The sequence below is a fragment of the Taudactylus pleione genome, unplaced genomic scaffold (assembly GCF_031769625.1).
Source record: "Taudactylus pleione unplaced genomic scaffold, aTauple2 ptg000407l, whole genome shotgun sequence".
Taxonomy (NCBI): domain Eukaryota; kingdom Metazoa; phylum Chordata; class Amphibia; order Anura; family Myobatrachidae; genus Taudactylus; species Taudactylus pleione.
Genome location: NW_028284809.1, coordinates 946,662 through 968,836, shown reverse-complemented (window position 1 = coordinate 968,836; position 22,175 = coordinate 946,662).

The window sequence follows — 22,175 nt, the reverse complement described above, 5'->3', positions numbered from 1 at the left end:
TCCCCATCTCCCTCTGTGCCAGGTGCACCACTACTAATACACATTACTGTGATTAGTGCTGCAGCTGCTTGCCCCCTGTGCTCTGCCCCCTCCCCATCTGCTTCTGTGCCAGTCGCACCACTACTAATACACATTACAGTGATTAGTGCTGCAGCTGCCTACCCCCTGTGCTCTGCCCTCTCCCCATCTCCTTCTGTGCCGGGCATACCACTACTAATACACATTACAGTGATTAGTGCTGCAGCTGCCTTCCCCCTTGTGCTCTGCCCCCTCTCCATCTCCTTCTGTGCCAGGCACACCACTACTAATACATTTTACAGTGATTAGTGCTGCAGCTGCCCCCTGTGCTCTGCCCCCTCCCCATCTCCTTCTGTTCCAGGTGCACCACTACTAATACATATTACAGTGATTAGTGCTGCAGCTCCCTGTGCTCTGCCCCCTCCCCATCTCCTTCTGTTGGAGGCGCACCGCTACTAATACACATTACATTGATTAGTGCTGCAGCTGCCTACCCCCTGTGCTCTGCCCCCTCCCCATCTCCTTCTGTGTGAGGCGCACCACTACTAATACACATTACAGTGATTAGTGCTGCAGCTGTCTGCCCCCCTGTGCTCTGCACCCTCCCCATCTCCTTCTGTGCCAGGCACACCACTACTAATACACATTACAGTGATTAGTGCTGCAGCTGCCCCCCATGCTCTGCCCCCTCCCCATCTCCTTCTGTGCCAGGCGCACCACTACTAATACACATTACAGTGATTAGTGCTGCAGCTGCCTTCCCCCTTGTGCTCTGCCCCCTCTCCATCTCCTTCTTTGCCAGGCACACCACTACTAATACATTTTACCATGATTAGTGCTGCAGCTGCCCCCTGTGCTCTGCCCCCTCCCCATCTCCTTCTGTTCCAGGTGCACCACTACTAATACATATTACAGTGATTAGTGCTGCAGCTCCCTGTGCTCTGCCCCCTCCCCATCTCCTTCTGTGCGAGGCGCACCGCTACTAATACACATTACAGTGATTAGTGCTGCAGCTGCCTGCCCCCAGTGCTCTGCCCCCTTCCCATCTCCTTCTGTGTGCGGCATACCGCTACTAATACACATTACAGTAATTAGTGTTGCAGCTGCCCCCCATGCTCTGCCCCCTCCCCATCTCGTTCTGTGTGAGGCATACCGCTACTAATACACATTACAGTGATTAGTGCTGCAGCTGCCCCCTGTGCTCTGCCCCCTCCCCTTCTCCTTCTGTGCCAGGTGCAACACTACTAATACACATTACAGTGATTAGTGCTGCAGCTGCCCCCTGTACTCTGCCCCCTCCCCATCTCCTTCTGTGCCAGGTGCAACACTACTAATACACATTACAGTGATTAGTGCTGCAGCTGCCCCCTGTACTCTGACTCTCCCCATCTCCTTCTGTGCCAGGCGCACCACTACTAATACACATTACAGTGATTAGTGCTGCAGCTGCCTGCCCCCTGTGCTCTGCCCCCTCCCCATCAACTTCTGTGCCAGGCGCACCTCTACTAATACACATTACAGTGATTAGTGCTGCAGCTGCCCCCCATGCTCTGCCCCCTCCCCATCTCCCTCTGTGCCAGGTGCACCACTACTAATACACATTACTGTGATTAGTGCTGCAGCTGCTTGCCCCCTGTGCTCTGCCCCCTCCCCATCTGCTTCTGTGCCAGTCGCACCACTACTAATACACATTACAGTGATTAGTGCTGCAGCTGCCTTCCCCTTGTGCTCTGCCCCCTCTCCATCTTCTTCTTTGCCAGGCGTACCACTACTAATACACATTACAGTGATTAGTGCTGCAGCTGCCTACCCCCTGTGCTCTGCCCTCTCACCATCTCCTTCTGTGCCGGGCATACCGCTACTAATACACATTACAGTGATTAGTGCTGCAGCTGCCTACCCCCTGTGCTCTGCCCTCTCCCCATCTCCTTCTGTGCCAGGCATACCACTACTAATACACATTACATTGATTAGTGCTGCAGCTGCCTTCCCCCTTGTGCTCTGCCCCCTCTCCATCTCCTTCTGTGCCAGGCGTACCACTACTAATACACATTACAGTGATTAGTGCTGCAGCTGCCCCCTGTGCTCTGCCCTCTCCCCATCTCCTTCTGTGCCGGGAGTACCACTACTAATACACATTACAGTGATTAGTGCAGCAGCTGCCCCTGTATTCTGCCCCCTCCCCATCTCCTTCTGTGCCGGGCGTACCACTACTAATACACATTACAGTGATTAGTGCTGCAGCTGCCCCTGTACTCTGCCCCCTCCCATCTCCTTCTTTGCCGGGCGTACCACTACTAATACACATTACAGTGATTAGTGCTGCAGCTGCCTTCCCCCTTGAGCTCTGCCCCCTCTCCATCTCCTTCTGTGCCAGGCGTACCACTACTAATACACATTACAGTGATTAGTGCTGCAGCTGCCTACCCCCTGTGCTCTGCCCTCTCCCCATCTCCTTCTATGCCGGGCGCACCACTACTAATACACATTACAGTGATTAGTGCTGCAGCTGCCCCCTATGCTCTGCCCCCTCCCCGTCTCCTTCTGTGCCAGGCGTACCACTACTAATACACATTACAGTGATTAGTGCTGCAGCTGCCCCCCTGTGCTCTGCCCCCTCCCCATCTCCTTCTGTGCCAGGCGCACCGCTACTAATACACATTACAGTGATTAGTGCTGCAGCTGCCTTCCCCCTTGTGCTCTGCCCCCTCTCCATCTCCTTCTTTGCCAGGCACACCACTACTAATACATTTTACCATGATTAGTGCTGCAGCTGCCCCCTGTGCTCTGCCCCCTCCCCATCTCCTTCTGTTCCAGGTGCACCACTACTAATACATATTACAGTGATTAGTGCTGCAGCTCCCTGTGCTCTGCCCCCTCCCCATCTCCTTCTGTTGGAGGCGCACCGCTACTAATACACATTACAGTGATTAGTGCTGCAGCTGCCTGCCCCCTGTGCTCTGCCCCCTCCCCATCTCTTTCTGTGTGAGGCATACCGCTACTAATACACATTACAGTGATTAGTGCTGCAGCTGCCCCCTGTACTCTGCCCCCTCCCCATCTCCTTCTGTGCCAGGTGCAACACTACTAATACACATTTCAGAGATTAGTGCTGTAGCTGCCTACTGTGCTCTGCCCCTCCCCATCTCCTTCTGTTCCAGGTGCACCACTACTAATACACATTACAGTGATTAGTGCTGCAGCTGCCCCTGTACTCTGCCGCCTCCCCATCTCCTTCTGTGCCAGGCACACCACTACTAATACACATTACAGTGATTAGTGCTGCAGCTGCCCCCCATGCTCTGCCCCCTCCCCATCTCCTTCTGTGCCAGGCGCACCACTACTAATACACATTACTGTGATTAGTGCTGCAGCTGCTTGCCCCCTGTGCTCTGCCCCCTCCCCATCTCCTTCTGTGCCAGGCGCACCACTACTAATACACATTACAGTGATTAGTGCTGCAACTGCCTGCCCCCTGTGCTCTGCCCCCTCCCCATATCCTTCTGTGCCAGGCGTACCACTACTAATACACATTACAGTGATTAGTGCTGCAGCTGCCTTCCCCCTTGTGCTCTGCCCCCTCTCCATCTCCTTCTGTGCCAGGCGTACCACTACTAATACACATTACAGTGATTAGTGCTGCAGCTGCCTTCCCCCCTGTGCTCTGCCCTCTCCCCATCTCCTTCTGTGCCGGGCATACCACTACTAATACACATTACAGTGATTAGTGCTGCAGCTGCCTTCCCCCTTGTGCTCTGCCCCCTCTCCATCTCCTTCTGTGCCAGGCACACCACTACTAATACATTTTACAGTGATTAGTGCTGCAGCTGCCCCCTGTGCTCTGCCCCCTCCCCATCTCCTTCTGTTCCAGGTGCACCACTACTAATACATATTACAGTGATTAGTGCTGCAGCTCCCTGTGCTCTGCCCCCTCCCCATCTCCTTCTGTTGGAGGTGCACCGCTACTAATACACATTACAGTGATTAGTGCTGCAGCTGCCCACTGTGCTCTGCCCCCTTCCCATCTCCTTCTGTGCCAGGCGCACCAAATACTAATAAACATTACAGAGATTAGTGCTGCAGCTACCTGCCTCCTGTGCTCTGCCCCCTCCCCATCTCCTTCTGTGCCTGGCGCACCACTACTAATACACATTACAGTGATTAGTGCTGCAGCTGCCTACCCCCTGTGCTCTGCCCCCTCCCCTTCTCCTTCTGTGCCAGGCACACCACTACTAATACACATTACAGTGATTAGTGCTGCAGCTGCCCCCTGTGCTCTGCCCCCTCCCCATCTCCTTCTGTGCCAGGCGCACCACTACTAATACACATTACAGTGATTAGTGCTGCAGCTGCCTTCCCCCTTGTGCTCTGCCCCCTCTCCATCTCCTTCTGTGCCAGGCACACCTCTACTAATACATTTTACAGTGATTAGTGCTGCAGCTGCCCCCTGTGCTCTGCCCCCTCCCCATCTCCTTCTGTTCCAGGTGCACCACTACTAATACATATTACAGTGATTAGTGCTGCAGCTCCCTGTGCTCTGCCCCCTCCCCATCTCCTTCTGTGCGAGGCGCACCGCTACTAATACACATTACAGTGATTAGTGCTGCAGCTGCCTACCCCCTGTGCTCTGCCCCCTCCCCATCTCCTTCTGTGCCAGGCGCACCACTACTAATACACATTACAGTGATTAGTGCTGCAGCTGCCTTCCCCCTTGTGCTCTGCCCCCTCTCCATCTACTTCTGTGCCAGGCACACCACTACTAATACATTTTACAGTGATTAGTGCTGCAGCTGCCCCCTGTGTTCTGCCCCCTCCCCATCTCCTTCTGTTCCAGGTGCACCACTACTAATACATATTACAGTGATAAGTGCTGCAGCTCCCTGTGCTCTGCCCCCTCCCCATCTCCTTCTGTTGGAGGCGCACCGCTACTAATACACATTACAGTGATTAGTGCTGCAGCTGCCTGCCCCCTGTGCTCTGCCCCCTCCCCATCTCCTTCTGTGTGAGGCATACCGCTACTAATACACATTACAGTAATTAGTGCTGCAGCTGTCCCCCATGCTCTGCCCCCTCCCCATCTCCTTCTGTGTGAGGCATACCGCTACTAATACACATTACAGTGATTAGTGCTGCAGCTGCCCCCTGTGCTCTGCCCCCTCCCCTTCTCCTTCTGTGCCAGGTGCAACACTACTAATACACATTACAGTGATTAGTGCTGCAGCTGCCCCCTGTACTCTGCCCCCTCCCCATCTCCTTCTGTGCCAGGCGCACCACTACTAATACACATTACAGTGATTAGTGCTGCAGCTGCCTGCCCCCTGTGCTCTGCCCCCTCCCCGTCTCCTTCTGTGCCAGGCGCACCTCTACTAATACACATTACAGTGATTAGTGCTGCAGCTGCCCCCCATGCTCTGCCCCCTCCCCATCTCCTTCTGTGCCAGGTGCACCACTACTAATACACAGTACAGTGATTAGTGCTGCAGCTGCCTTCCCCCTTGTGCTCTGCCTCCTCCCCATCTCTTTCTGTGCCAGGCATACCACTACTAATACACATTACAGTGATTAGTTCTGCAGCTGCCTACTATCTGTGCTCTGCCCCCTCCCCATCTCCTTCTGTGCCAGGCGTACCACTACTAGTACACATTACTGTGATTAGTGCTGCAGCTGCCCCCCATGCTCTGCCCCCTCCCCATCTCCTTCTGTGCCAGGCGCACCACTACTAATACACATTACTGTGATTAGTGCTGCAGCTGCTTGCCCCCTGTGCTCTGCCCCCTCCCCATCTGCTTCTGTGCCAGTCGCACCACTACTAATACACATTACAGTGATTAGTGCTGCAGCTGCCTTCCCCCTTGTGCTCTGACCCCTCTCCATCTCCTTCTGTGCCAGGCGTACCACTACTAATACACATTACAGTGATTAGTGCTGCAGCTGCCTACCCCCTGTGCTCTGCCCTCTCACCATCTCCTTCTGTGCCGGGCATACCGCTACTAATACACATTACAGTGATTAGTGCTGCAGCTGCCTACCCCCTGTGCTCTGCCCTCTCACCATCTCCTTCTGTGCCGGGAGTACCACTACTAATACACATTACAGTGATTAGTGCAGCAGCTGCCCCTGTACTCTGCCCCCTCCCCATCTCCTTCTGTGCCGGGCGTACCACTACTAATACACATTACAGTGATTAGTGCTGCAGCTGCCCCTGTACTCTGCCCCCTCCCATCTCCTTCTTTGCCGGGAGTACCACTACTAATACACATTACAGTGATTAGTGCAGCAGCTGCCCCTGTACTCTGCCCCCTCCCCATCTCCTTCTGTGCCGGGCGTACCACTACTAATACACATTACAGTGATTAGTGCTGCAGCTGCCCCTGTACTCTGCCCCCTCCCCATCTCCTTCTTTGCCGGGCGTACCACTACTAATACACATTACAGTGATTAGTGCTGCAGCTGCCTTCCCCCTTGTGCTCTGCCCCCTCTCCATCTCCTTCTGTGCCAGGCGTACCACTACTAATACATATTACAGTGATTAGTGCTGCAGCTGCCTACCCCCTGTGCTCTGCCCTCTCCCCATCTCCTTCTGTGCCGGGCGCACCACTACTAATACACATTACATTGATTAGTGCTGCAGCTGCCCCCTGTGCTCTGCCCCTTCTCCATCTCCTTCTGTGCCAGGCGTACCACTACTAATACACATTACAGTGATTAGTGCTGCAGCTGCCCCCCTGTGCTCTGCCCCCTCCCCATCTCCTTCTGTGCCAGGCGCACCGCTACTAATACACATTACAGTGATTAGTGCTGCAGCTGCCTTCCCCCTTGTGCTCTGCCCCCTCTCCATCTCCTTCTGTGCCAGGCACACCACTACTAATACATTTTACCATGATTAGTGCTGCAGCTGCCCCCTGTGCTCTGCCCCCTCCCCATCTCCTTCTGTTCCAGGTGCACCGCTACTAATACATATTACAGTGATTAGTGCTGCAGCTCCCTGTGCTCTGCCCCCTCCCCATCTCCTTCTGTTGGAGGCGCACCGCTACTAATACACATTACAGTGATTAGTGCTGCAGCTGCCTGCCCCCTGTGCTCTGCCCCCTCACCATCTCTTTCTGTGTGAGGCATACCGCTACTAATACACATTACAGTGATAAGTGCTGCAGCTGCCCCCCATGCTCTGCCCCCTCCCCATCTCCTTCTGTGCCAGGTGCACCACTACTAATACACATTACAGTGATTAGTGCTGCAGCTGCCCCTGTACTCTGCCCCCTCCCCATCTCCTTCTGTGCCAGGCACACCACTACTAATACACATTACAGTGATTAGTGCTGCAGCTGCTTGCCCCCTGTGCTCTGCCCCCTCCCCATCTCCTTCTGTGCCAGGCGCACCACTACTAATACACATTACTGTGATTAGTGCTGCAGCTGCTTGCCCCCTGTGCTCTGCCCCCTCCCCATCTCCTTCTGTGCCAGGCGCACCACTACTAATACACATTACAGTGATTAGTGCTGCAACTGCCTGCCCCCTGTGCTCTGCCCCCTCCCCATATCCTTCTGTGCCAGGCGTACCACTACTAATACACAGTACAGTGATTAGTGCTGCAGCTGCCTTCCCCCTTGTGCTCTGCCCCCTCTCCATCTCCTTCTGTGCCAGGCGTACCACTACTAATACACATTACAGTGATTAGTGCTGCAGCTGCCTTCCCCCTTGTGCTCTGCCCCCTCTCCATCTCCTTCTGTGCCAGGCACACCACTACTAATACATTTTACAGTGATTAGTGCTGCAGCTGCCCCCTGTGCTCTGCCCCCTCCCCATCTCCTTCTGTTCCAGGTGCACCACTACTAATACATATTACAGTGATTAGTGCTGCAGCTCCCTGTGCTCTGCCCCCTCCCCATCTCCTTCTGTTGGAGGCGCACCGCTACTAATACACATTACAGTGATTAGTGCTGCTGCTGCCCACTGTGCTCTGCCCCCTCCCCATCTCCTTCTGTGCCAGGCGCACCAATACTAATAAACATTACAGTGATTAGTGCTGCAGCTACCTTCCTCCTGTGCTCTGCCCCCTCCCCATCTCCTTCTGTGCCTGGCGCACCACTACTAATACACATTACAGTGATTAGTGCTGCAGCTGCCTACCCCCTGTGCTCTGCCCCCTCCCCTTCTCCTTCTGTGCCAGGCACACCACTACTAATACACATTACAGTGATTAGTGCTGCAGCTGCCCCTTGTGCTCTGCCCCCTCCCCATCTCCTTCTGTGCCAGGCGCACCACTACTAATACACATTACAGTGATTAGTGCTGCAGCTGCCTTCCCCCTTGTACTCTGCCCCCTCTCCATCTCCTTCTGTGCCAGGCACACCTCTACTAATACATTTTACAGTGATTAGTGCTGCAGCTGCCCCCTGTGCTCTGCCCCCTCCCCATCTCCTTCTGTTCCAGGTGCACCACTACTAATACATATTACAGTGATTAGTGCTGCAGCTCCCTGTGCTCTGCCCCCTCCCCATCTCCTTCTGTGCGAGACGCACCGCTACTAATACACATTACAGTGATTAGTGCTGCAGCTGCCTACCCCCTGTGCTCTGCCCCCTCCCCATCTCCTTCTGTGCCAGGCGCACCACTACTAATACACATTACAGTGATTAGTGCTGCAGCTGCCTTCCCCCTTGTGCTCTGCCCCCTCTCCATCTCCTTCTGTGCCAGGCACACCACTACTAATACATTTTACAGTGATTAGTGCTGCAGCTGCCCCCTGTGCTCTGCCCCCTCCCCATCTCCTTCTGTTCCAGGTGCACCACTACTAATACATATTACAGTGATTAGTGCTGCAGCTCCCTGTGCTCTGCCCCCTCCCCATCTCCTTCTGTTGGAGGCGCACCGCTACTAATACACATTACAGTGATTAGTGCTGCAGCTGCCTGCCCCCTGTGCTCTGCCCCCTCCCCATCTCCTTCTGTGTGAGGCATACCGCTACTAATACACATTCCAGTAATTAGTGCTGCAGCTGCCACCCATGCTCTGCCCCCTCCCCATCTCCTTCTGTGTGAGGCATACCGCTACTAATACACATTACAGTGATTAGTGCTGCAGCTGCCCCCTGTGCTCTGCCCCCTCCCCTTCTCCTTCTGTGCCAGGTGCAACACTACTAATACACATTACAGTGATTAGTGCTGCAGCTGCCCCCTGTACTCTGCCCCCTCCCCATCTCCTTCTGTGCCAGGTGCAATACTACTAATACACATTACAGTGATTAGTGCTGCAGCTGCCCCCTGTACTCTGCCCCCTCCCCATCTCCTTCTGTGCCAGGCGCACCACTACTAATACACATTACAGTGATTAGTGCTGCAGCTGCCTGCCCCCTGTGCTCTGCCCCCTCCCCATCTCCTTCTGTGCCAGGTGCACCTCTACTAATACACATTACAGTGATTAGTGCTGCAGCTGCCCCCCATGCTCTGCCCCCTCCCCATCTCCTTCTGTGCCAGGTGCACCACTACTAATACACATTACAGTGATTAGTGCTGCAGCTGCCTTCCCCCTTGTGCTCTTCCCCCTCCCCATCTCTTTCTGTGCCAGGCATACCACTACTAATACACATTTCAGTGATTAGTTCTGCAGCTGCCTACCCTCTGTGCTCTGCCCCCTCCCCATCTCCTTCTGTGCCAGGCGTACCACTACTAGTACACATTACTGTGATTAGTGCTGCAGCTGCCCCCCATGCTCTGCCCCCTCCCCATCTCCTTCTGTGCCAGGCGCACCACTACTAATACACATTACTGTGATTAGTGCTGCAGCGGCTTTCCCCCTGTGCTCTGCCCCCTCCCCATCTGCTTCTGTGCCAGTCGCACCACTACTAATACACATTACAGTGATTAGTGCTGCAGCTGCCTTCCCCCTTGTGCTCTGCCCCCTCTCCATCTCTTTCTGTGCCAGGCGTACCACTACTAATACACATTACAGTGATTAGTGCTGCAGCTGCCTGCCCCCTGTGCTCTGCCCCCTCTCCATCTCCTTCTGTGCCAGGCGTTCCACTACTAATACACATTACAGTGATTAGTGCTGCAGCTGCCCCCTGTGCTCTGCCCTCTCCCCATCTCCTTCTGTACCGGGCGTACCACTACTAATACACATTACAGTGATTAGTGCTGCAGCTGCCCCCTGTGCTCTGCCCTCTCCCCATCTCCTTCTGTGCCGGGAGTACCACTACTAATACACAATACAGTGATTAGTGCAGCAGCTGCCCCTGTACTCTGCCCCCTCCCCATCTCCTTCTGTGCCGGGCGTACCACTACTAATACACATTACAGTGATTAGTGCTGCAGCTGCCCCTGTACTCTGCCCCCTCCCCATCTCCTTCTTTGCCGGGCGTACCACTACTAATACACATTACAGTGATTAGTGCTGCAGCTGCCTTCCCCCTTGTGCTCTGCCCCCTCTCCATCTCCTTCTGTGCCAGGCGTACCACTACTAATACACATTACAGTGATTAGTGCTGCAGCTGCCTACCCCCTGTGCTCTGCCCTCTCCCCATCTCCTTCTGTGCCGGGTGCACCACTACTAATACACATTACAGTGATTAGTGCTGCAGCTGCCCCCTGTGCTCTGCCCCTTCCCCATCTCCTTCTGTGCCAGGCGTACCACTACTAATACACATTACAGTGATTAGTGCTGCAGCTGCCCCCCTGTGCTCTGCCCCCTCCCCATCTCCTTCTGTGCCAGGCGCACCGCTACTAATACACATTACAGTGATTAGTGCTGCAGCTGCCTTCCCCCTTGTGCTCTGCCCCCTCTCCATCTCCTTCTGTGTCAGGCACACCACTACTAATACATTTTACCATGATTAGTGCTGCAGCTGCCCCCTGTGCTCTGCCCCCTCCCCATCTCCTTCTGTTCCAGGTGCACCGCTACTAATACATATTACAGTGATTAGTGCTGCAGCTCCCTGTGCTCTGCCCCCTCCCCATCTCCTTCTGTTGGAGGCGCACCGCTACTAATACACATTACAGTGATTACTGCTGCATCTGCCTGCCCCCTGTGCTCTGCCCCCTCACCATCTCTTTCTGTGTGAGGCATACCACTACTAATACACATTACAGTGATTAGTGCTGCAGCTGCCCCCCATGCTCTGCCCCCTCCCCATCTCCTTCTGTGTGAGGCATACCGCTACTAATACACATTACAGTGATTAGTGCTGCAGCTGCCCCCTGTACTCTGCCCCCTCCCCATCTCCTTCTGTGCCAGGTGCAACACTACTAATACACATTTCAGTGATTAGTGCTGTAGCTGCCCACTGTGCTCTGCCCCTCCCCATCTCCTTCTGTTCCAGGTGCACCACTACTAATACACATTACAGTGATTAGTGCTGCAGCTGCCCCTGTACTCTGCCCCTTCCCCATCTCCTTCTGTGCCAGGCACACCACTACTAATACACATTACAGTGATTAGTGCTGCAGCTGCTTGCCCCCTGTGCTCTGCCCCCTCCCCATCTCCTTCTGTGCCAGGCGCACCACTACTAATACACATTACAGTGATTAGTGCTGCAACTGCCTGCCCCCTGTGCTCTGCCCCCTCCCCATATCCTTCTGTGCCAGGCGTACCACTACTAATACACATTACAGTGATTAGTGCTGCAGCTGCCTTCCCCCTTGTGCTCTGCCCCCTCTCCATCTCCTTCTGTGCCAGGCGTACCACTACTAATACACATTACAGTGATTAGTGCTGCAGCTGCCTTCCCCCTTGTGCTCTGCCCCCTCTCCATCTCCTTCTGTGCCAGGCACACCACTACTAATACATTTTACAGTGATTAGTGCTGCAGCTGCCCCCTGTGCTCTGCCCCCTCCCCATCTCCTTCTGTTCCAGGTGCACCACTACTAATACATATTACAGTGATTAGTGCTGCAGCTCCCTGTGCTCTGCCCCCTCCCCATCTCCTTCTGTTGGAGGCGCACCGCTACTAATACACATTACAGTGATTAGTGCTGCAGCTGCCTGCCCCCTGTGCTCTGCCCCCTATCCATCTCCTTCTGTGTGAGGCATACCGCTACTAATACACATTACAGTAATTAGTGTTGCAGCTGCCACCCATGCTCTGCCCCCTCCCCATCTCCTTCTGTGTGAGGCATACCGCTACTAATACACATTACAGTGATTAGTGCTGCAGCTGCCCCTTGTGCTCTGCCCCCTCCCCTTCTCCTTCTGTGCCAGGTGCAACACTACTAATACACATTACAGTGATTAGTGCTGCAGCTGCCCCCTGTACTCTGCCCCCTCCCCATCTCCTTCTGTGCCAGGTGCAATACTACTAATACACATTACAGTGATTAGTGCTGCAGCTGCCCCCTGTACTCTGCCCCCTCCCCATCTCCTTCTGTGCCAGGCGCACCACTACTAATACACATTACAGTGATTAGTGCTGCAGCTGCCTGCCCCCTGTGCTCTGCCCCCTCCCCATCTCCTTCTGTGCCAGGCGCACCTCTACTAATACACATTACAGTGATTAGTGCTGCAGCTGCCCCCCATGCTCTGCCCCCTCCCCATCTCCTTCTGTGCCAGGTGCACCACTACTAATACACATTACAGTGATTAGTGCTGCAGCTGCCTTCCCCCTTGTGCTCTGCCCCCTCCCCATCTCTTTCTGTGCCAGGCATACCACTACTAATACACATTTCAGTGATTAGTTCTGCAGCTGCCTACCCTCTGTGCTCTGCCCCCTCCCCATCTCCTTCTGTGCCAGGCGTACCACTACTAGTACACATTACTGTGATTAGTGCTGCAGCTGCCCCCCATGCTCTGCCCCCTCCCCATCTCCTTCTGTGCCAGGCGCACCACTACTAATACACATTACTGTGATTAGTGCTGCAGCGGCTTTCCCCCTGTGCTCTGCCCCCTCCCCATCTGCTTCTGTGCCAGTCGCACCACTACTAATACACATTACAGTGATTAGTGCTGCAGCTGCCTTCCCCCTTGTGCTCTGCCCCCTCTCCATCTCCTTCTGTGCCAGGCGTACCACTACTAATACACATTACAGTGATTAGTGCTGCAGCTGCCTGCCCCCTGTGCTCTGCCCCCTCTCCATCTCCTTCTGTGCCAGGCGTTCCACTACTAATACACATTACAGTGATTAGTGCTGCAGCTGCCCCCTGTGCTCTGCCCTCTACCCATCTCCTTCTGTACCGGGCGTACCACTACTAATACACATTACAGTGATTAGTGCTGCAGCTGCCCCCTGTGCTCTGCCCTCTCCCCATCTCCTTCTGTGCCGGGAGTACCACTACTAATACACATTACAGTGATTAGTGCAGCAGCTGCCCCTGTACTCTGCCCCCTCCCCATCTCCTTCTGTGCCGGGCGTACCACTACTAATACACATTACAGTGATTAGTGCTGCAGCTGCCCCTGTACTCTGCCCCCTCCCCATCTCCTTCTGTGCCAGGCGTACCACTACTAATACACATTACAGTGATTAGTGCTGCAGCTGCCCCCCTGTGCTCTTCCCCCTCCCCATCTCCTTCTGTGCCAGGCGCACCGCTACTAATACACATTACAGTGATTAGTGCTGCAGCTGCCTTCCCCTTGTGCTCTGCCCCCTCTCCATCTCCTTCTGTGCCAGGCACACCACTACTAATACATTTTACCATGATTAGTGCTGCAGCTGCCCCCCATGCTCTGCCCCCTCCCCATCTCCTTCTGTGTGAGGCATACCGCTACTAATACACATTACAGTGATTAGTGCTGCAGCTGCCCCCTGTACTCTGCCCCCTCCCCATCTCCTTCTGTGCCAGGTGCAACACTACTAATACACATTTCAGTGATTAGTGCTGTAGCTGCCCACTGTGCTCTGCCCCTCCCCATCTCCTTCTGTTCCAGGTGCACCACTACTAATACACATTACAGTGATTAGTGCTGCAGCTGCCCCTGTACTCTGCCCCCTCCCCATCTCCTTCTGTGCCAGGCACACCACTACTAATACACATTACAGTGATTAGTGCTGCAGCTGCTTGCCCCCTGTGCTCTGCCCCCTCCCCATCTCCTTCTGTGCCAGGCGCACCACTACTAATACACATTACAGTGATTAGTGCTGCAACTGCCTGCCCCCTGTGCTCTGCCCCCTCCCCATATCCTTCTGTGCCAGGCGTACCACTACTAATACACATTACAGTGATTAGTGCTGCAGCTGCCTTCCCCCTTGTGCTCTGCCCCCTCTCCATCTCCTTCTGTGCCAGGCGTACCACTACTAGTACACATTACAGTGATTAGTGCTGCAGCTGCCTTCCCCCTTGTGCTCTGCCCCCTCTCCATCTCCTTCTGTGCCAGGCGTACCACTACTAATACACATTACAGTGATTAGTGCTGCAGCTGCCTACCCCCTGTGCTCTGCCCTCTCCCCATCTCCTTCTGTGCCGGGCATACCACTACTAATACACATTACAGTGATTAGTGCTGCAGCTGCCTACCCCCTGTTCTCTGCCCTCTCCCCATCTCCTTCTGTGCCAGGCGTACCACTACTAATACACATTACAGTGATTAGTGCTGCAGCTGCCCCTGTACTCTGCCCCCTCCCCATCTCCTTCTGTGCAGGGTGTACCACTACTAATACACATTACAGTGATTAGTGCTGCAGCTGCCCCCTGTACTCTGCCTCCTCCCCATCTCCTTCTGTGCCGGGCATACCACTACTAATACACATTACAGTGATTAATGCTGCAGCTGCCCCCCTGTGCTCTGCCCCCTCCCCATCTCCTTCTGTGCCAGGCATACCGCTACTAATATACATTACAGTGATTAGTGCTGCAGCTCCCTTCCCCCTGTGCTCTGCCCCCTCCCCATCTCCTTCTGTGCCAGGTGCACCGCTACTAATACACATTACAGAGATTAGTGCTGCAGCTGCCCCCTGTGCTCTGCCCCCTCCCCATCTCCTTCTGTGCCAAGTGTACCACTACTAATACACATTACAGAGATTAGTGCTGCAGCTGCCCCCTGTGCACTGCCCCCTCCCCATCTCCTTCTGTGCCAGGCGCACCACTACTAATACACATTACAGTGATTAGTGCTGCTGCTGCCCCCCTGTGCTCTGCCCCCTCCCCATCTCCTTCTGTGCCAGGCGCAACGCTACTAATACACATTACAGTGATTAGTGCTGCAGCTGCCCTCCCCCTTGTGCTCTGCCCCCTCTCCATCTCCTTCTGTTCCAGGTGCACCACTACTAATACATATTACAGTGATTAGTGCTGCAGCTCCCTGTGCTCTGCCCCCTCCCCATCTCCTTCTGTTGGAGGCGCACCGCTACTAATACACATTACAGTGATTTGTGCTGCAGCTGCCTGCCCCCTGTGCTCTGCCCCCTCCCCATCTCCTTCTGTGTGAGGCATACCGCTACTAATACACATTACAGTGATTAGTGCTGCTGCTGCCCCCTGTACTCTGCCCCCTCCCCATCTCCTTCTGTGCTAGGTGCAACTCTACTAATACACATTACAGTGATTAGTGCTGTAGCTGCCCACTGTGCTCTGCCCCCTCCCCATCTCCTTCTGTGCCAGGTGCACCACTACTAATACACATTACAGTGATTAGTGCTGCAGCTGCCTGCCCCCTGTGCTCTGCCCCCTCCCCATCTCCTTCTGTGCCAGGTGCACCACTACTAATACACATTACAGTGATTAGTGCTGCAGCTGCCCCCCATGCTCTGCCCCCTCCCCATCTCCTTCTGTGCCAGGTGCACCACTACTAATACACCTTACAGTGATTTGTGCTGCAGCTGCCTGCCCCCTGTGCTCTGCCCCCTCCCCATCTCCTTCTGTGCCAGGCTCACCACTACTAATACACATTACAGTGATTAGTGCTGCAGCTGCCCCCCATGCTCTGCCCCCTCCCCATCTCCTTCTGTGCCTGGCGCACCACTACTAATACACATTACAGTGATTAGTGCTGCAGCTGCCCCCTGTGCTCTGCCCTCTCCCCATCTCCTTCTGTGCCGGGCGTACCACTACTAATACACATTACAGTGATTAGTGTTGCAGCTGCCTACCCCCTGTGCTCTGCCCTCTCCCCATCTCCTTCTGTGATGGGCGTACCACTACTAATACACATTACAGTGATTAGTGCTGCAGCTGCTCCCTGTGCTCTGCCCCCTCCCCATCTCCTTCTGTGCCAGGCGTACCACTACTAACACACATTACAGTGATTAATGCTGCAGCTGCCCCCCTGTGCTCTGCCACCTCCCCATCACCTTCTGTGCCGGGCGTACCACTACTAATACACATTACAGTGATTAGTGCTGCAGCTGCCCCTGTACTCTGCCCCCTCCCCATCTCCTTCTGTGCCAGGCATACCGCTACTAATATACATTACAGTGATTAGTGCTGCAGCTCCCTTCCCCCTGTGCTCTGCCCCCTCCCCATCTCCTTCTGTGCCAGGCGCAACGCTACTAATACACATTACAGAGATTAGTGCTGCAGCTGCCCCCTGTGCTCTGCCCCCTCCCCATCTCCTTCTGTGCCAGGTGTACCACTACTAATACACATTACAGAGATTAGTGCTGCAGCTGCCCCCTGTGCTCTGCCCCCTCCCCATCTCCTTCTGTGCCAGGTGCACCACTACTACTCATACACATTACAGTGATTAGTGCTGCAGCTACCCCCTGTGCTCTGTCCCGTCCCCATCTCCTTCTGTGCCAGGTGCACCACTACACTAATACACATTACAGTGATTAGTGCTGCAGCTGCCTGCCCCCTGTGCTCTGCCCCCTCCCCAGCTCCTTCTGTGCCAGGCGCACCACTACTAATACACATTACAGTGATTAGTGCTGCAGCTCCCTGCCCCCTGTGCTCTGCCCCCTCCCCAGCTCCTGTAGTGTCTTCAGGGACTGGGAGAGACATTGTGATGTAATGATGTACTGTGTGGCATTATGTGTAATGGGGGGAGTTGTACTGTGTGGCATTTTGTGTAATGGGGGGAATTGTACTGTGTGGCATTATGTGTAATGGGGGGATTTGTACTGTGTGGCATTATGTGTAATGGGGGGATTTGTACTGTGTGGCATAATGTGTAATGGGGAGATTTGTACCATACTTGTCTACTCTCTCGGAAGTTGCAGGAGGCTCCTGAATTTTCAGGGGAGTCCCCGCATCCTTGGAAGAGTATTTGGATCTCCCACATCCTAGTGAAGTAGGCAGGATGGGGAGATGATTGCAGTGAATCGCTGCTCCCTCAATACGCTCTGTTGATTCACGGTTGTTTGCTGTGATAAGGGAGGGGCCTAATGACATAGAAATATAATGTGAGTAAGGGGCACTACTACAATTTAGTGTGACATCTATAAGGGTCACTAATTTGTAGTATAATGTGAGTAAGGGGCACTACTACAATTTAGTGTGACATCTATAAGGGTCACTAATTTGTAGTATAATGTGAGTAAGGGGCACTACTACAATTTAGTGTGACATCTATAAGGGTCACTAATTTGTAGTATAATGTGAGTAAGGGGCACTACTACAATTTAGTGTGACATGTATAAGGGACACTACTATGTAGTATAATGTGAGTAAGGGGCACTACTACAATTTAGTGTGATGTGTATAAGGGACACTACTATGTAGTATAATGTGAGTAAGGGGCACTACTACAATTTAGTGTGACATGTATAAGGGACACTACTATGTAGTATAATGTGAGTAAGGGGAACTACTACAATTTAGTGGACGTGTATAAGGGACACTACTATGTAGTATAATGTGAGTAAGGGGCACTACTACAATTTAGTGTGACATCTATAAGGGTCACTAATTTGTAGTATAATGTGAGTAAGGGGCACTACTACAATTTAGTGTGACGTGTATAAGGGACACTACTATGTAGTATAATGTGAGTAAGGGGCACTACTACAATTTAGTGTGACATGTATTAGGGTCACTACTATGTAGTATAATGTGAGTAAGGGGCACTACCAGTGGCAGCTCCTACCCTTTGATGAGGGGGGCTGCATCTCGCAAATACTCACCGGCTTCCTCCTCCTGGCCGGGTCTCTGTGCCTGCACAAACGATCTGACAGGTGCCGGGCATGGTGCATGCACATTGGCTGCGGGCGGATATTATATATACATATACTGTATGTATCATATCTGTTTTCACTTTTTTTTTGATTTTTTTTTTGCATTTTTTTGTCTGCAACAAAAAGCAACGGGGGGGGGGGGCAGTTCCAACACTTCTCTAGGACCACTTTAAGCTCTGCTTGCAGCTATGTCTGCTGGATTTCTGGTTTTCACAAACATCTGAATGCATATTTGTAGTTGTACCAATGTCATTCTGCCTTTATACCCTTGAAAGTCCTGTTCCCACCGCCCCCTCCATCTCATCCTCCCCTTCTCTCCCTGCCTTCCTCCCCCCACCTCTTCAATTTCATTCACTTTTCTCTCCCATCATGGTCCTATTACCCCAACTCTAATCCCTGCTCCCTCCCTCCTCTCCCTGTCAGCTCACCTCCATCCACATCGCAGTAATCTCCCCTCCCTGCCCATCTTTAGCAGGTTCCCTTCCTAGCTCAGGATCTCGCACCATCACTATACTCTGTCCTCCAAATTAATCTCACCAAAAAGCTGCAACAAGCCTAATCATCTCATCCACATCTCTTCTGCAAACTCTGTCCCTCTCTCCTGTGCCCTCTGGGATCCCAGACTTGTCTGTAATACATGGTCTCTACCAATGACCTCTTCATGTCTAACTCCCTGACTCTCCTAGCCATTACTGACACCTGGGTTTCCCCATATGCTGTGGTGTTGGGGGTCATTCTATGCTCTGGTTACTCCTACCACCTCATACCCTCAGAACCATCTCTTACATTCTCTACATATGAGGATCATGCTATATGCCTCATTCAACCTATTCTCCTTTGAGTAGCTGTCACTTACCATCCCCTGGCCCTGCATGCAAATTCTGTGACAACTTTGCTTCCTGGCTCCCTCACTTCCACTCTGTAGATCTCTCCCCCCCCCCCCCCCTCATTCTCTTAGGTGACTTCAATATCCAAATTGATATTCCATTGTCTACATGGGGTTTCTGTGTTCGACATTATGAGTTGCGTTCGTCCCACCCTCTTTTGGATGATGAATCCAGCGAGCCTCCAGACGCAATAATGTACTTTCACGGTCCCCTCCCCTAATAGAGATTGGTACCTGATCGATAACCATGTGTTTAAGGGAAGCCAGGGGGTGTCCCGTTTCAAGGAAATGTCTAGCTACCGGTTGTTCCGTGTTGCCCCTGTTCACAGCCAATTTAATTGCTGACCTATGTAAGGCCATTCTTTCTCTGATAGTACGAATGGTCTTACCAATATAATAGTAGCCGCACGGGCAAATGATGGCATAGATGGCATGGGTAGACAAACAGTTTAAAACAGAACGTATCAGGTACTTTTTATCCTTGTGAGGATGTTTGATGCAATTCCCCGTGATCATATACTTGCAAGTGGTGCTCTGTAAACATTTATAACACCCTGGGGGTCTCTGTAAAAAAGAGGAAATTGGTGGTCTTGCTGCTTTAGGGAAACCTGTAATGTCAGTATGTCCCACTATATCGTGTATGTTACAGCCTCGAGTATAGCAGGCCATAGGAGTCTTATTCCGTAAGCTAGGTAAGTCTTTATCCGTGGCCACTATAGGCCATAGTGCCCGACTGGCTCGCTGGACGTTTGGAAACACTGTTTCCAGGGGATGATGTCCCTAGGTGGTTTGACTTTTGGATGTAGTAGCTCTTCCCGCGGAATTTGCAACACTTCATCTTTTTGCCTTCTTAAGGATTTTAAATCATAGCCGCGAATCACGAACTTGTCAATAATTTTGTCCAGTTCCATGTTGGCTTTGGCCACGTCACTTGAAATTCTGGATGCTCTCAACATCTGCGATTTCGGCAGCCCCCGCTTAAGTGGTTTGGGATGGTAGCTGTTAGCTAATAGAAGTGTATTGCGGTCTGTGGGTTTATTATAGACGCCGGTACTTATTCGGCCCTGATCAATAGTAATCGTTACGTCTAAATAGTTGATAGAGGTGGCACTATACTGATAAGTGCATTTAATGGGGGACTCGCGGCTGTTAATTTGCATCAACACACATTCCAGTAACTCTGCCCCTCCTGACCACAGTACAAACAAATCGTCTATGCATCTGCAATATAATAATATGGCTCCCGAGGTTGTGGGATCATCAAAAAACATCTTACGTTCTTCATTAAACATTAAACGTGTTTGCGTAAGACGGAGCGACATTGCTGTCCATCGCGCAACCGCAAAGTTGTTGGTAAAATCTCCCGTCATACAAGACATAGTTTTGTGTCAAAGTCAGCTGTAACAGTGTCATGAAGAAATCAATATTGATGTTAGAGACCTGTTCCTTATGGAGAAAGTTGTGCATCGCTTCAAGTCCTGCCTGGTGCGGGATGGATGTGTACAAGCTACTGACATCCAAGACGCACATCAATGTGTTTTGAGGAATTTCCGTGATTGTTTGTAATGCTAATAAGAAACTGGTAGTGTCCTTAATGAACGTGGGTTGTTTCATAACCAAGGGCTGTAAGATGGAATCAAGGAACTTTGAAATAGGCTGGTATATGGAGTTTCTAGCCGAGATGGGTCGGCCTGGAGGAGAAACTGCGTCCTTAAGTATTTTGGGGACTGTGTAATAAACTGGGACGGTAGGATGCTCCTGGCTCAGGGCTTTCCTAAGTTTCTCCGAGATATGCCCCTGAATTACCACTGTTTGAAGAATTGAATCTAATTCAAGTTTAAACTCATGTGTTGGTTCATGAGACAACAGATGGTAAGTCTCTCTGTCCGACAATTGGCACATGCACTCTTGTTGGTAGTCTGCCAAATTTTGGATGACGATAGCACCACCTTTGTCCGCCTTGACGAATTATGATGTCACGATAGGATCCCAAGTTCCTGAGTGCAGAATATTCCAAATTTGATAGGTTGGGATGTTGTTGTTGGGGAGTGTGGACGTATCTATTAACTGCATCGTCCACCAATCTATTAAAGGTTTTCAATGACGCATTTGAGGACTGTGGGTCAAACTGGGAACAACTACGAGATATAATAAAATCATTATGAGGCTCATGGGTGACAACAGTTGGTTGATTCTGGAAAAATTCTTGGAGACGAAGTTTACGCGAGAACCGATGGGCATCTAATTTCCAAGTGAAGTCATCGTGAAAGGATGTGGGGACAAAGGTTAAGCCCTTATTAAGGACCTGTGTTTCTTCAGTTGTTAATACACAGGTGGAGAGGTTGTAAATTAAGTTTCCTTTCGGGAGGGTTGCCCTCTTCTGCCTTTGATTTTGTTGTCCTCTGCGGGTGGGCGGCCTCTTATAACCGGTTCCTCGGGGGGAAAGGAAGGTACCTCTAAAGGGACAGTTCCGATGTATCGTCCGAGTCCATGATTGCGAAATAGCTATCACTATTAGACGTTTGTATCTCTCTGGATTGGTTTTCTCTACGTTTTCTCCAACTTGCTTTCTGTCGGTTAGGCCCCTGTGCTCCTGGACGTGAGACTGACCCCGCCAGCCATCTGTAGACTCGATTTTCCTCGTAGTCATTAATTACTACCTGTTGTTTATTCTTTTTTAATTTAATTAATTCACGACGGTAGTTGTCACATTGTTGCTGAATTTTGTGATACCATTCACGGCTACCATCTTGTTCCAAAGTTGACTTATATTGTTGTTCAAACGCACCTATTTTCTCTTTAGTGATTTTTAGTTCACAGCTAGCTTCAGAGATTACTAATAACATTAGATCCATGCTACATTTATTGAGAATACTAATCCATTTATGGCAAAAATCCAGGTTGTATCGTCCGATCGTTGGCATGTTTCGGACTCGGAAGCCCCGTTGGATCATTTGGTCTCTAAAGTACTCTGATAGCGAAATGCTGTGAAGGAGGAAATCTATTTCACGTTTCTTCATTTTAAGGAAAGGTTGCGTTAATTCTTTTAAACCTAGGGTACTATCATCCATAGGCCATTGTTCCGTGAAGAGGATATCCTGGGCATCCTCATCCGTATAGCTGTGTACAGTGCCTTTAGTGAGGAAAATACCCTGGCACCCTGCAGGGTCTCCTGTGTTCGCTGGCATTGTTGTCTGATCCATTGCAGGACAGTGGTGTGTGTGATACCTGCTG